Below are 13,744 nucleotides of genomic sequence, written 5' to 3'. Positions count from 1 at the left end.
GACACAGTCTCGAGTCACGGTGTGAAAGGAACAACGGGCCAAGAGGCAGAGGCCACCAGCACCTAGGAGATTCAGCCTGCTTCTCCTCCGAAGAAGAAACAGAAAAATTGAATGCCCAGGATAGCTGGTGGGAAGGCCAGATATTTGCCCAAGGAATATAACCTGCACTACGATTTCAATTTTGAAGGTGATGATAAGGTCAGGTACCAAATTTTTCTCCATTCTGATATCTTTGCTTGTAAAAGAATAAGTGATGATGCCTTGGCCCAGTTGCAATTATATGATGAGGTTTATGCTTTAGTTGACAATATTGGGTGGAGAAAATTCTTTGTCATAAACTGCCCCTCTTATGTTGAGCTGTGCCGTGAGTTTTATGCCACTTATGAATTATCTTTTGATGTACAGAATTTCAATTAAAATGTGCCTATTGTTCGCTTTAGGTTGCATAATAAACTGGTGCATTTTTCAATTATAGGTTTTAATTTTTATTTGGGTATTTATGATTATAATAATATTAAAACTGCTGAGTACCTAGACTTATTGTATGATTATCCCGCTGGTTGGGATCCAATTTTTGCATACAAAGAATTAATAGAGAAACCTAAGCTTGAATTTAAGAGAGAGAAATCTAAAGCCAATGATATCCAGAGCCTTGCCCATAGATACATTCACATGTTCCTTTATTATACATTTTCTAACAAAAATAAATATCCCACCAAGCTGAAAAAGTATGAACTCTTCTTTTTGTGGTGTATGTTGAATAAACAGAAAGTTAATTTTGCTTTTTGATTAGCCTCCCAGTTTAAAAGTATATCTAATGTTGGGTGTGGTATATATCTAGGTTCTGTGATTTCTATGCTAGCTGTAGGATTGGGTTTGCTTGACACAGAACACATTGATTTGCACTTTGGTGAGAATATCCTTCCTTTTGACATAAATACACTTAATTCTATGGGCTTACTCTGTCTCAACGAGAGGAAAGAAATTGTGTTTTGTCCTCCAATTCCTATCATTCCACCATGATTGCGTTTATTTCGGATAGAGGACAAGTCAACTCCAGCTTTCTCAGTAACACCCCTAGAACTTGATGATCAAGCCCCCTTAGCTAGAATTGAGGCGAAGCTACACCATATTGATGCTAAACTTGATCTAATTCCCTCCCACTTAAGGCTGCCTATACTCCAGCCTCCACCAGCCTGAAGTTTTAGGCAACTTACTCCTCAGGGAAGTTCTCTTTACTCATTTTTGCTAATATGCTGATAAACTTCCCTTGTAACTTGAATTTTTTTCATATTGAGGACAATGTGAGGAGTAAGTGTATGGAGGGGTAGAGAAGTGACTAGAATAAAAGTGCTTTTTATGTTGTTTTTGCTGTGGTTGGTTGATGTACATATTTTTCTGTTGTTTTTGCATAATTTTTTTTACTGAGTGCTAAAAGCTTGCCTAAGCCTGTATTGTAATACCCGGCTAGAATCCGGCATCGGGATTCCTGCCTTCCGGCGGAATCTAGGGTGTTGGATCTCTCTAGAAGGGGTAAAATGTGTTTTCTCAAATGTCTTTACTGATTTCATGGTTTTAAATGGAAATGAATTGAGTTTTGAAAAGGAAAAGACCAAGGAGGCGTTTGCCAGGTTCGGCCGCCGAAAGTGAAGTTCGGCCGCCGAACATGGAAAGACTTCGGGAGCGCCTTTGGCCTCCGAAAGTCTTGTTTGAACGAGCTAAGGTTCGGCCGCCGAAAGTCAAGTTCGGCCGCCGAACATGCATGAGTTTAGGGGGCACGTTAGGCTGCCGAAGGTCTTCGACCAGGCCACCTATAAAGGGCCCTCAGATCGGAAATGGGTGAGTTTTCTCCCCATTCTCGAGCTCAGGTGAGTTTATGCCTTCCTTTGGTCGTTTTCGTGTTTTCTCTACCCATCTCTCAAGTTTTTCATGATTTTTACCCTCGTGTTTGAAGATTTAAAGCTTAAAAGGAGTTTTGGGAGCTTGGAGCTTTTGGAACTTGGATTCTCCACACCTCCGAGTTAGGGGTCACACCACCCTCGATCTTCAAGAGGTAAGTGTAGATCCTTGCTTCCCTAGAGTTTTCATGAAGTTTTATGAAGTTTTTGATGGTTGAGTATGGGTAGATATGTATGTTAGGATTTATGTGGGTTTTATACCCAATGTATGTTATGTGATGTTTGTGTTGAGGAGTTTATGTTAGTTTATGCTCCTTTATGCTTGTGGGAGTGAGTATGCATGATTGGGAGAGAATGTGAGAGGATTTGGGTATATTTGAGTTTGGTTTTTGGCTTGGCAGAATCGGACCTGTCGTCCAGAGGGGACCAGGTTCGGCCGCCGAAAGGAGTTTCGGCCGCCGAACCTGCATGGGAGGCAGTCTTTAGGCTGCCGAATGTGCCCCCGAAGGAGGGACTTTCGTTTCTGTCCTAGGGTTTCGGCCGCCGAACCTGCCGCCGAACTTACCCGAGTTTCGTCTCTGGAAGGGACTTTCGGCCGCCGAAGGTGCCGCCGAAAGTGCCCTGTCCAGCCGTTTCTTGGGCGTTTTCTATGCATGTTTTAGTGATGTTTAGAGGGGTTTTTGGGGGTATGTTTATGAGTTGTTAGAATGTGCTTGGCACCTCATTCGAGTCCACCTGTGTAGGATCGGACCCGAGAGACCGAGGAGGCCATCAGGGTTAGCAGTTGCAGAGTCAGTCAGCGTCTGCCAGGAGGTGAGTAGAACTAAACTTAATCTTTTATGCACAAAATCTAATGCCTAAAGCATGTTCATGCATCATGATTATGTATAGTAGGTTGATTGCACTAGTTCACGAATATGTTGCATTGCATTATTACATGTTGATGCTGAGGTAGGGTGGACCGAGGCGACTTCAATAGCCCATATCTGTCACGAGTCTTGTCTTAGTCCTTTGAGAGCCGGACAAGTACATGTAGGAAAGTCCATGTGAGCTCTCTGTGGACCAGACACCATGTCATGTATGTTACAGGCCTTTGTGAGCTCCTATGGGGGAGCCGGGCACCGACAGAGGGATTTTTGATGTCATGTCCATCCTCTGAGAGGAAAGATGCATGCAAAAAGTCAGACTCTCAGAAACCAGGGTCCGTGGGGAATAAATCTTGCATAAGCCCCCAAGACGGACAAGATTATGTGATTTCTCTGTGTTATGACGCATTTCATGAAAGCATGTAATTAATGAACTGTTTTCTCTGTTTCTACTCACTGGGCTTTTTAGCTCACCCCTCTCCCCTAACCCCAGTGTTGCAGGTTTAAGTCAGAGCTCAGAAGTCAGCAGGGTAAAGATTAAGAGACGTGTGTTTTATGTAATAGTGTATGTTTATGTATCAGTTGAGTAGTTTTAGAAGTGGACATGTAATTGAGATAATGTATGTAACTGATTGTAGAGTTAATGTTTATGGATTAGAGTGTGCTTGGCCCTATAGATTGGTTAATCCCTGTTAATGCATGGTTATGTTTATATTATATGTTGAGTTGAGAACCAAACTTGAGGCATGTAATGTTACCCCATTGGAGTATATGATGAGGACTCCAGTGGAGGTTTTATGATTTTATGATGTATGTTTCATGTCAGGATACATGCACAGGTCAGGTTTGGGTTCAACAGATGTTCAGATTTCAGGTTTTATGTTAGAGTTTTGATCATGCATGGGATTTTACCAGGTAATAGTATGTATGTTGGCTTGCTACGGGTCCCGGCGGCCTTAAGCCGATCTGGATCCTAGCGCCGGTGATGGTTCGGGCCGTTACAGAGGGGTATCGGTTTCCGGGTCGTTACATGTATGACTTGACCTGTTTTTCTGTTTCTCAGTAGTTTCTCAGTGCTTGCACTTGCTAATTTATCACTTTTTCATATTTTAATTTTTCTATTTTTGAGGTTTATTAAAAAAAATTATAGTTCCTTACTTGCCATGAGAAATTGATATGTCCTTATCACAGAAATTAAGTTCTTATGCCATTTGCATACTAGCCTAAATAGAGTAAATTCATCATTGTTCATTTTGTTTGTTTTATTTTTAAGGCTTGTTTTAAGAGTTCATAAAGTATGGTCCTTATTTAAATAGTTGGGTAATGAATACACGTTCTTTTAAACGAGTTGCTGCCCTTTGTTGAGAATGACTTAAATGACCATTGTCTAGACCATATGTTTATGTTAAAATTAAGGAGTGTTATCAAAGGAAAGAAGAGAAAAATAGAAAAATAGAAAAAAAAATCAGAAATTAATGCACTCCTATGACTCACTCCTCTAGTTACTTGGTTATTTGGTTATCAACCTGATGGCTCAAGTAGTGCGGTACTTAGTAATCCCTTAAGATGATTGTGTATGAAAAAAATCGGTGTTTAGGAGAATTTCACTCCTTTTAGGCCGTTTAAAAACTCTCCCTATGTCTTTAGTTAGGTGACCATAAGTGGAGCTAGTAGCCACCTGAACTGAATAACCTAAGGTAAGTGGCCTAGTAGCCATCTGTTTCACATTCACTTTATCGATTTTAGGCAAGATATTATAAGAAGTGTAATAAAACTCCCCAAATTTTTTAAATTTTGTCGGTCTAGCCAAATATTTCTGAAAGTCTATTCTTTCAAAAGAATAGTTTAATATTAATGGCATTCTAAATATTTTATGTGCTTGAAATTTGATTGAGGACCAGCTTTATAACTTGAGAAACACGCTTTAAACATGAGATTTGTTGAAATGAATTTTGATAAAATTGAGCTATTTCTACTATTATCTTATTGTATAACAATTTAATTCTTTGCTTTGGACAAATTAAGTTTCAAATGGTTGAGGACAGGACTGTGTTTTTATTATTGTAATACCCGGCTAGACTCCGGTATCGGAATTCCTACCGTCCGGTGGAATCTCGGATGTCGAAAACCTCTAGAAGGGTAAAACCATGTTTTCATAAAATGTTTTAATGTATTTTATGGTTTTAAGCAAGAAAGGAATTGAGTTTTTAATGAAAAAGACCAAGGAGGCATTTCCAGGTTCGGCCGCCGAACATTGAATGGTTTAGGGGGGCAAGTTAGGCTTCCGAAAGTTTCAAAGGTTCGGCCGCCGAACCTCATGTTCGGCCGCCGAACTTGCATGATTTTTGGAGGCACTTTAGGCTGCCGAAAGGTGGTCTGGCAGTCCCTATATAAGAGCTCCATGGCCGAAACTGTGAGTTCCTGCTGGTTCTCCCCATTTTTGGCCACGGTGAGTTCCTGCTCTCCCATGGTTGATCTTTGATGTTTTTCCTCTGATCTTTCATGTTTTAACAAGCTTTATGTTGATTTGAAGATATTTGAGCAAAAGAGCAAGTTTTGAAGCTTGGAGACTAAAAAGTTGGTGTCTCCCCATCTCCAAGCTAGGATCGTCTCTCCTCTCGTTCTTCAAGAGGTAAGAGTAGATCCATAGTTCATTTCATGTTTTAAGCAAGTTTTATGAAGTTTCTTAGGATAGAAATGCATGTGTAGGTTCATGATGAGTTTTTGGTTAAATGTGTAGTTATGAACAATGTATGTTGAATATGCATGTTTGATGTGTTTTTGGTTGGGGTTTAAGTTAGTTTGAGACCCCTATGTGCTTGTTGGCTTGAGTTTGCATGTTGTAGACTAGGAAAATGCATGTGTGAATGAGTTGGGAGGCTTTTATGCATGTTGGAGCTGAATTTCTGCCCTTTGGGAAGAACTCAGGTTCGGCAGCCGAAGGTTCTTTCTGCCGCCGAACCTGCCTGTGGCAGCATGTATCGGCTGCCGAACCCTGGCCCCGAAAGAGGACTTTCGGCTCTGGAAGGGAGTTTCGGCCGCCGAAGGTGCCGCCGAACATGCATGAGTTTCGTCTCTGGAGGGAACCTTCGGCCGCTGAAAGTGCCGCCGAAGGTGCATGACTTTCGGCTCTGGAGGGCCTTTCGGCCGCCAAACCTACCGCCGAAAGTGCCCTATTCAGCCCTCCTTTGCATGATTTATGTGATTATTTTAGGGTGTTTTAGGGGGGTTTTTGGGGAGTATCTTAGAGTCATATTTAAGTGTTTGGTCCCTCATTTGAGTCCACCTGTGTAGGTTCGGACCCGAGGAACCGAGGACCCCAGCAGTGAGTCAGCTGCTTCAGTGTCTGTCAGAGCTAGCCAGAGGTGAGTGGAATAACTCTCTACATTTTAAAGTAAATAATGTAAGTTTTAGCATGATTCACGTATCATGAATGCCATGAGATATACTAGGGTGCTTGCATTAGAATCCACGAATATGTTGCATTGCATATTATGTTGTTGATGTGGATGAATGTTGAATGATCCATTAGCCCTCATATGTTATGATATGATGATATGATATGGAAGTCCAGGCGTGCCTACTCTACGCCCCTGGCACAATGTAAGAGAAAGTCCGGATGTGGCCTGCACTACGCCCTCGGCATGATTGGATATGTATGTTATGCTATGGAAGTCCAGGCGTGCCTGCTCTACGCCCCTGGCATGTTTAGACAGTATAGAGGGCTAACTGGTGACAAGTTCATCCTTGATGTGATTTGTCTGTGCTGTGATGCATTCCATGTTATCATATGTTTTAAATACTATGTTTTATTATTCTGCTCACTGGGCTCTAGTAGCTCACCCCACTCCCCTATTTTCCCAGGTTTGCAGGTACGGGATAGACCAGGAGGTCAGCTAGAGTAAAGTTGTGGTCATGTAATAGCTAGTGGTGGACATGATAAATGTTGAAATGTAATGTTTAGTACAGTAATGTAATGAATAGTATGGAATAATTATGTAATGTAATGATGTTATTGAAGATTAGAGTGGTGCTTGACCCTAGTATGTGGTTTATCCCTTTTAATACATGATCTTTCAAATGTAATGATATTTTATGAAAACCAAACTTAATGTATGAATGAATGTTTCCCATTGGAGCATAGTTGAGGACTCCAATGAGGGGAATGATGATTATGAGTTGTGCATGCACAGGTTGAGTTTGGAAATTGAATGAGAAAAGTTCAAATTATTATGTATGTGTTGATCATGTAAGGGATTTAACAGGTTTACAGGTTTTATGTTGGGCTTGCTACGGGTCCCGGCGGCCTTAAGCCGACCCGAATCCTAGCGCTGGTAGCGGTCCAATTTTCGGGTCGTTACAGATTGGTATCAGAGCCCTAGGTTCATATGGTCAGACCTAGAGTGTCGGGCTCATAGATGTTCTAGAAGGTCAAGCACAATAGGAAAATCATGTCCACTAGGATAGGATGTAGAGTCCTGTCTTGAATGATGATGTGAAATGCCATGACTACATGCATGTACATTAATGATATACTATGTATGTGATGTATGTGATGCGGGTTTATGTGTTTATACATGAACCATTTGATGCTAATGTTTATGTGATGTGTGTTGTTTTTTAGTAAACAGGATGAGAGGAACTCGTTGATCTGCACGATTGACTGGAGTACCACCGGAGGATGAGGGCATGAGTGCCCGTCCCCCTGCATTGCCAAGGGCAATGTCTAGCAGGTCTAGCAGGGAAAGAGCAGTGAGAGACCCTAGAAGGTTTTTGGATATGAACAGAAGCAGATCAGTAAGAGGAACAGTTCAAGGATGAATGTCAGAGGATGTGGGGGATGATATGGATATGGATCAAAGGAGGGATGGCAGTCTTGGAGTGAGTATGTCGGAAGAGGGTATGGGAGAGTCCCAAGGAGGCACTCAGGCCTCGGGATTTGTTCAGCCACCCCAGTACCCACCCTTTTCTCAAAATCCCAGGTATTCGATGGGAGGTACATCGGATTACCCCAGCTTTAACCCTTATCACTCTCACATGCCATACCCACCTTTCTACCCACCATACCCACAGTACCCTATGTACCCACCCCCGTCCTTCTACCCAGGTACAGCGAACCCTACCCCAGGGGATACTGCACCTCCTCCACCACCAGCAGCACCTACTGTCCCAGAAACCCAAATGCCTAAACCTAGCTCATCTGGAGGGAGCAAGGTCAAGATGACTGATTACATGAAGTTGGGTGCTCCCCAGTTTGAAACAGGTGATGACCCGTTTGTGTACCTTGAGAGGGTCAAGGTGATTACAGATGAGATAGGAGCTGATGACAGTAGAGCCATTCAAATGGATGGGTTCACACTGAAATGCAAAAAGGCCCGAGAGTGGTTTAAGAATTATGTGAACCCAAGGTTGGATGGTCTATCCTGGGAGGAGTTTGCCAATGAGTTTGCAGGATGGGCTTTCCCTGACAGTTCCAGGGAGCTGAAAATGATTGAATTTGAGCAGTTGAGGCAGACAGATGAGATGAGTGTGGATGAGTATACAGACAGATTCTTGGAGCTGTTGCCGTTTGCTGGGCAGAATCTGGACACAGATCAGAAGAAGTCAAGGAGGTATATCATGAAGCTTCATTCTAGGTACTCCTCCTTGATCCAGTCGGCAGAGAGGGAGAGTTTCCATGCCATAGTGGATATGGCCCGAAGGATGGAGGCTAGTGCCATAATCGAGGGAAGAGTTAAGCAGTCAGTGGCACAGTCTTCTGGTTCCAAGACCCCAGGTGGGGGAAAGTTGGATCCTTCTTCCTTGAGTTCAGCAGCTTCAGGCAGTAAGAAGTGGGACAGAGGCCATAGGAAGTCCAAAAAGAACAAGTTCTGGAGTAAGATCAAGTCAGGTCTGGGATTGGGTAGTGGCTCGAGCTCAGGTGCAGATAATGCAGTATGTAGAAAGTGTGGGAAGCCGCACAAGGGAGTATGTCTGGTTGGGACGACAGCCTGCTTCAGATGTGGGCAGGAGGGACACATGGCTCGGGAGTGTCCTAGAGCAGCTTTCGTGGCGCCGTCTCAGCAGACAGCTTCTGGTAGTGTGGCTCAGCCAGTAGCTCCAGCCACGACTCAGGCTAGTGGCAGAGGTCGAGGGAGAGGGGCAGCCTCTTCTTCAGCGGGTTTCAGAGGTGAAGGTCCATCAGCCCCAGCACGAATCTTCACCATAACACAGCAGGAGGCAAATGCATCGAACGCCGTGGTGGCAGGTAATCTCATCATTGGTTGCTCGGATGTTTATGCCTTAATGGACCCTGCTGCATCTCATTCTTTCATTGCTCCGAGGGCCGTTGAGAGGTTGGGATTGATGGTCTCTGGGTTAGAGTGTCCCCTATAGGTCAGTGGACCCAAGTGTGACCCATTAGTGGCAGAGTCAGTCTGCCAGTATAGTCCAGTTTTTGTTGAGGGGGGATGCCTTTCTGCCGACCTTGTGGTTCTAGATTTGACAGATTTTGACGTCATTCTAGGGATGGATTGGCTATCTACCCATGGTGCTACCTTGGACTGCAGAGACAAGGTAGTCAAGTTCAAATGTCAGGATGGGTCAGAGGTTGTCTTCAGAGGAGACAGGGGGAGTACACCTAGAGGTTTGATATCAGCCCTACAGGCTCGTAGGCTGCTCAGGAGGGGTTGTCAGGGTTTTCTAGCTCATGTGAGAGAGCTGGATAGTCATGTCAGAGAGCCCGCCTCAGTGCCAGTGGTCAGTGAGTTCTTAGATGTTTTCCCAGACGAGCTGCCAGGTTTACCACCTGCTAGGGAGATAGAGTTTGAAATTGAATTGATGCCTGGAACCAGACCGATCTCTATCCCTCCCTACAGGATGGCACCAGCTGAATTGAAAGAGCTTAAGGAGCAGTTGCAAGAGTTGGTAGATAAGGGCTTCATCCGACCGAGTACCTCACCATGGGGTGCTCCAGTACTGTTTGTGAGAAAGAAAGATGGATACCTTAGACTTTGTATCGACTACAGGCAGTTGAACAAGGTCACTACCAAGAATAAGTACCCGTTGCCTAGGATCGACGATCTATTTGACCAGCTAGCCGGAGCAGGTTGTTTCTCCAAAATAGATCTGAGATCTGGGTACCATCAGCTGAGGATAAGAGAAGAGGATGTGCCGAAGACGGCGTTCAAGACCAGATATGGGCACTATGAGTTCCTTGTGATGTCGTTCAGGTTAACCAATGCCCCTGCAGCATTCATGGATCTCATGAACAGAGTATTTAGCCAGTACCTGGATCACTTTGTTATTGTCTTCATAGATGATATCTTAGTGTATTCCAGGAATGCAGAGGAGCATGCCCATCATCTGAGGTTAGTTCTGCAAACCTTGAGGGAACATGGCTTGTATGCCAAGTTCTCCAAATGTGAGTTCTGGCTGAGGAGCATTTCATTCTTGGGGCATGTGGTGTCAGAAAATGGAATCAAGGTAGATCCCAAGAAAGTGGAAGCTGTAGTTAACTGGCCTAGACCCACTACAGTGACAGAGATCAAGAGCTTCTTGGGTTTGGCAGGTTACTACAGGAGGTTCGTCCAGGACTTCTCTTAGATTGCAGCTCCTATGACCAGACTGACTAAGAAGAACCAGAGGTTTGTGTGGACCGACCAGTGTGAAGAGAGCTTTGAAGAGCTAAAGAGGAGGTTGACTTCAGCACCAGTGTTAGCTCTGCCATCTAGTAATGAAGACTTCTCAGTCTATTGCGATGCATCCCGTGTGGGACTGGGTTGTGTGCTAATGCAGAATGAAAGGGTGATTGCTTATGCTTCTAGGTAGCTGAAGAAGCACGAGTTGAATTACCCTACACATGACCTAGAGATGGCAGCTGTAATCTTTGCACTCAAGTTGTGGATGCATTACCTTTATGGGGTAAAATGTGAGATCTTCACAGATCATAAGAGCCTACAGTACATCCTGAGTCAGAGAGAGCTGAATTTGAGGCAGAGAAAATGGGTAGAACTGCTCAGTGACTACGATTGCAAGATCCAGTACCATCCGGGTAAGGCGAATGTTGTGGCAGACGCCTTGAGCCGGAAATCACTTGGCAGTTTGTCCCATATTTCAGCAGAAAGAAGACCAGTGGTGAGGCAGTTCTTCGAGCTCATGAATGAAGGTTTGCAATTGGAGTTGTCTGGTACAGGTGCTTTGATAGCCTAGATGAGAGTGGCACCCATGTTTCTAGAGCAGGTGGCTCAGAAACAGCACGAGGATCCAAAGTTAGTGAAGATTGCCAGGACTGTTCAGTCAGGCAAGAATGAAGAGTTCAGATTTGATGACAAAGGGATCCTCCGCTATGGGAGCAGATTATGTGTACCAGATGACGTAGGGCTAAAGGGAGACATTATGAGAGAGGCTCATAATGCCAGATACAGTGTTCACCCGGGAGCCACCAAGATGTATCAAGATTTGAAGAGAGTTTATTGGTGGCCAGCTATGAAGAGAGAAGTGGCACAGTCCGTGTCAGCCTGCGAAGTATGTCAGAGGGTGAAGCTGGAACATCAGAAGCCGGCTGGAATGCTTAACCCACTACCTATTCCAGAGTGGAAATGGGAGAATATAGCTATGGACTTCGTGGTGGGGTTACCGGCGATGTCCAACAGATTGGACTCCATATGGGTGATTGTGGACAGACAGACCAAATCTGCTCACTTCATCCCTGTCAGGAGTGGCTATTCTGTGGACAAGTTGGCGCAGGTGTATGTTGATGAGATTGTCAGATTGCATGGCGTTCCTGTTTCAATAGTGTCTGATAGAGGGCCCTAGTTCACCTCCAGGTTTTGGCGGAGTCTGCAGAACGCTATGGGTACCAGGTTGGATTTTAGCACTGCTTTCCATCCACAGACGGATGGACAGTCAGAGAGGACCATCCAGACAATAGAGGATATGCTCAGAATGTGTGTGCTGGATTTTGGCGGTTCTTGGAGGCAGCATCTACCTTTGGTGGAGTTTGCCTACAATAACAGTCATCATGCTAGCATAGGGATGGCTCCATATGAAGCTTTGTATGGAAGGAAGTGCAGATCACCTGTTTGCTGGGAAGAAGTTGGAGAAAGGGCCTTGGCAGGGTCTGAGCTAGTAGAGATCACCAGCAGAGTGGTGCCCATAATCAGAGAAAGGATCAAGACTGCTGCAAGTAGGTAAAAGAGTTATGCAGATGTTCGCAGATGGCAAGTAGAGTTTCAGGAGGGGGATTTGGTATTGCTCAAGGTGTCTCCAATGAAAGGGGTGATTCGGTTCGGGAAAAAAGGTAAGGTAGCTCCACGGTACATCGGACCCTTTGAAATCTTGCAAAAGATCGGGAATGTATCGTATAAGTTGGACTTACCTGCTTCTATGGAGAGAATCCATCCGGTTTTCCATGTTTCCATGTTAAGAAAGTTTGTGTCAGATCCGGTCAAGGTTCTTAGTGAGCCTGATATGGAGATCCAAGAGGATCTCACTTATGTTGAGCAGCCAGTACGGATTCTTGACACTCAGATCAGAAAGTTGAGAAACAAGGAGATCCTGATGGTGAAAGTCCTTTGGAATCACTACTACATCGAAGAGTGTACCTGGGAGACACGGGAGTCCATGCTCCAGCAATATCCTCATCTCTTCTAAGGTGAGTTTTATGTGCCTTGTTGTGTGTTTATGTTTTTTTGCCATGCTATGTTTTTTTGGTGAACATTCGGGGACGAATGTTCTTAAGGGGGAAGAATGTAATACCCGGCTAGACTCCGGTATCGGAATTCCTACCGTCCGGTAGAATCTCGGATGTCGGAAACCTCTAGAAGGGTAAAACCATGTTTTCATAAAATGTTTTAATGTATTTTATGATTTTAAGCAAGAAAGGAATTGAGTTTTTTAATGAAAAAGACCAAGGAGGCATTTCCAGGTTCGGCCGCCGAACATTGGATGGTTTAGGGGGGCAAGTTAGGCTTCCGAAAGTTTCAAAGGTTCGGCCGCCGAACCTCATGTTCAGCCGCCGAACTTGCATGATTTTTGGAGGCACTTTAGGCTTCCGAAAGGTGGTCTGGCAGTCCCTATATAAGAGCTCCATGGCCGAAACGGGCGAGTTTTCTCTCCATTTTCGGCCACGGTGAGTTCCTGCTCTCCCATGGTTGATCTTTGATGTTTTTCCTCCGATCTTTCATGTTTTAACAAGCTTTATGTTGATTTGAAGATATTTGAGCAAAAGAGCAAGTTTTGAAGCTTCGAGACTAAAAAGTTGATTTCTCCCCATCTCCAAGCTAGGATCGTCTCTCCTCTCGTTCTTCAAGAGGTAAGAGTAGATCCATAGTTCATTTCATATTTTAAGCAAGTTTTATGAAGTTTTTTGGGGTAGAAATGCATGTGTAGGTTTATGATGAGTTTTTGGTTAAATGTGTAGTTATGAACAATGTATGTTGAATATGCATGTTTGATGTGTTTTTGGTTGGGGTTTAAGTTAGTTTGAGACGCCTATGTGCTTGTTGGCTTGAGTTTGCATGTTGTAGACTAGGAAAATACATGTGTGAATGAGTTGGGAGGCTTTTATGCATGTTGGAGCTGAGTTTCTGCCCTTTGGGAAGAACTCAGGTTCGGCAGCCGAAGGTTCTTTCGGCCGCCGAACCTGCCTGTGGCAGCATGTATCGGCTGCCGAACCCTGCCCCCGAAAGAGGACTTTCGGCTCTGGAAGGGAGTTTCGGCTGCCGAAGGTGCTGCCGAACATGCATGATTTTCGTCTCTGGAGGGAACCTTCGGCCGCCGAAAGTGCCGCCGAAGGTGCATGACTTTCGGCTCTGGAGGGCCTTTCAGCCGCCGAACCTGCCGCCGAAAGTGCCCTGTTCAGCCCTCCTTTGCATGATTTATGTGATTGTTTTAGGGTGTTTTAGGGGGTTTTGGGGGAGTATCTTAGAGTCATATTTAAGTGTTTGGTCCCTCATTTGAGTCCACCTATGTAGGTTCGGACCCGAGGAACTGAGGACC

The sequence above is a fragment of the Manihot esculenta genome, chromosome 17, assembly GCF_001659605.2.
Source record: "Manihot esculenta cultivar AM560-2 chromosome 17, M.esculenta_v8, whole genome shotgun sequence".
NCBI classification, from domain to species: domain Eukaryota; kingdom Viridiplantae; phylum Streptophyta; class Magnoliopsida; order Malpighiales; family Euphorbiaceae; genus Manihot; species Manihot esculenta.
The sequence above is the reverse complement of the archived record's forward strand: the minus strand, read 5'-3'. Positions refer to the sequence as shown.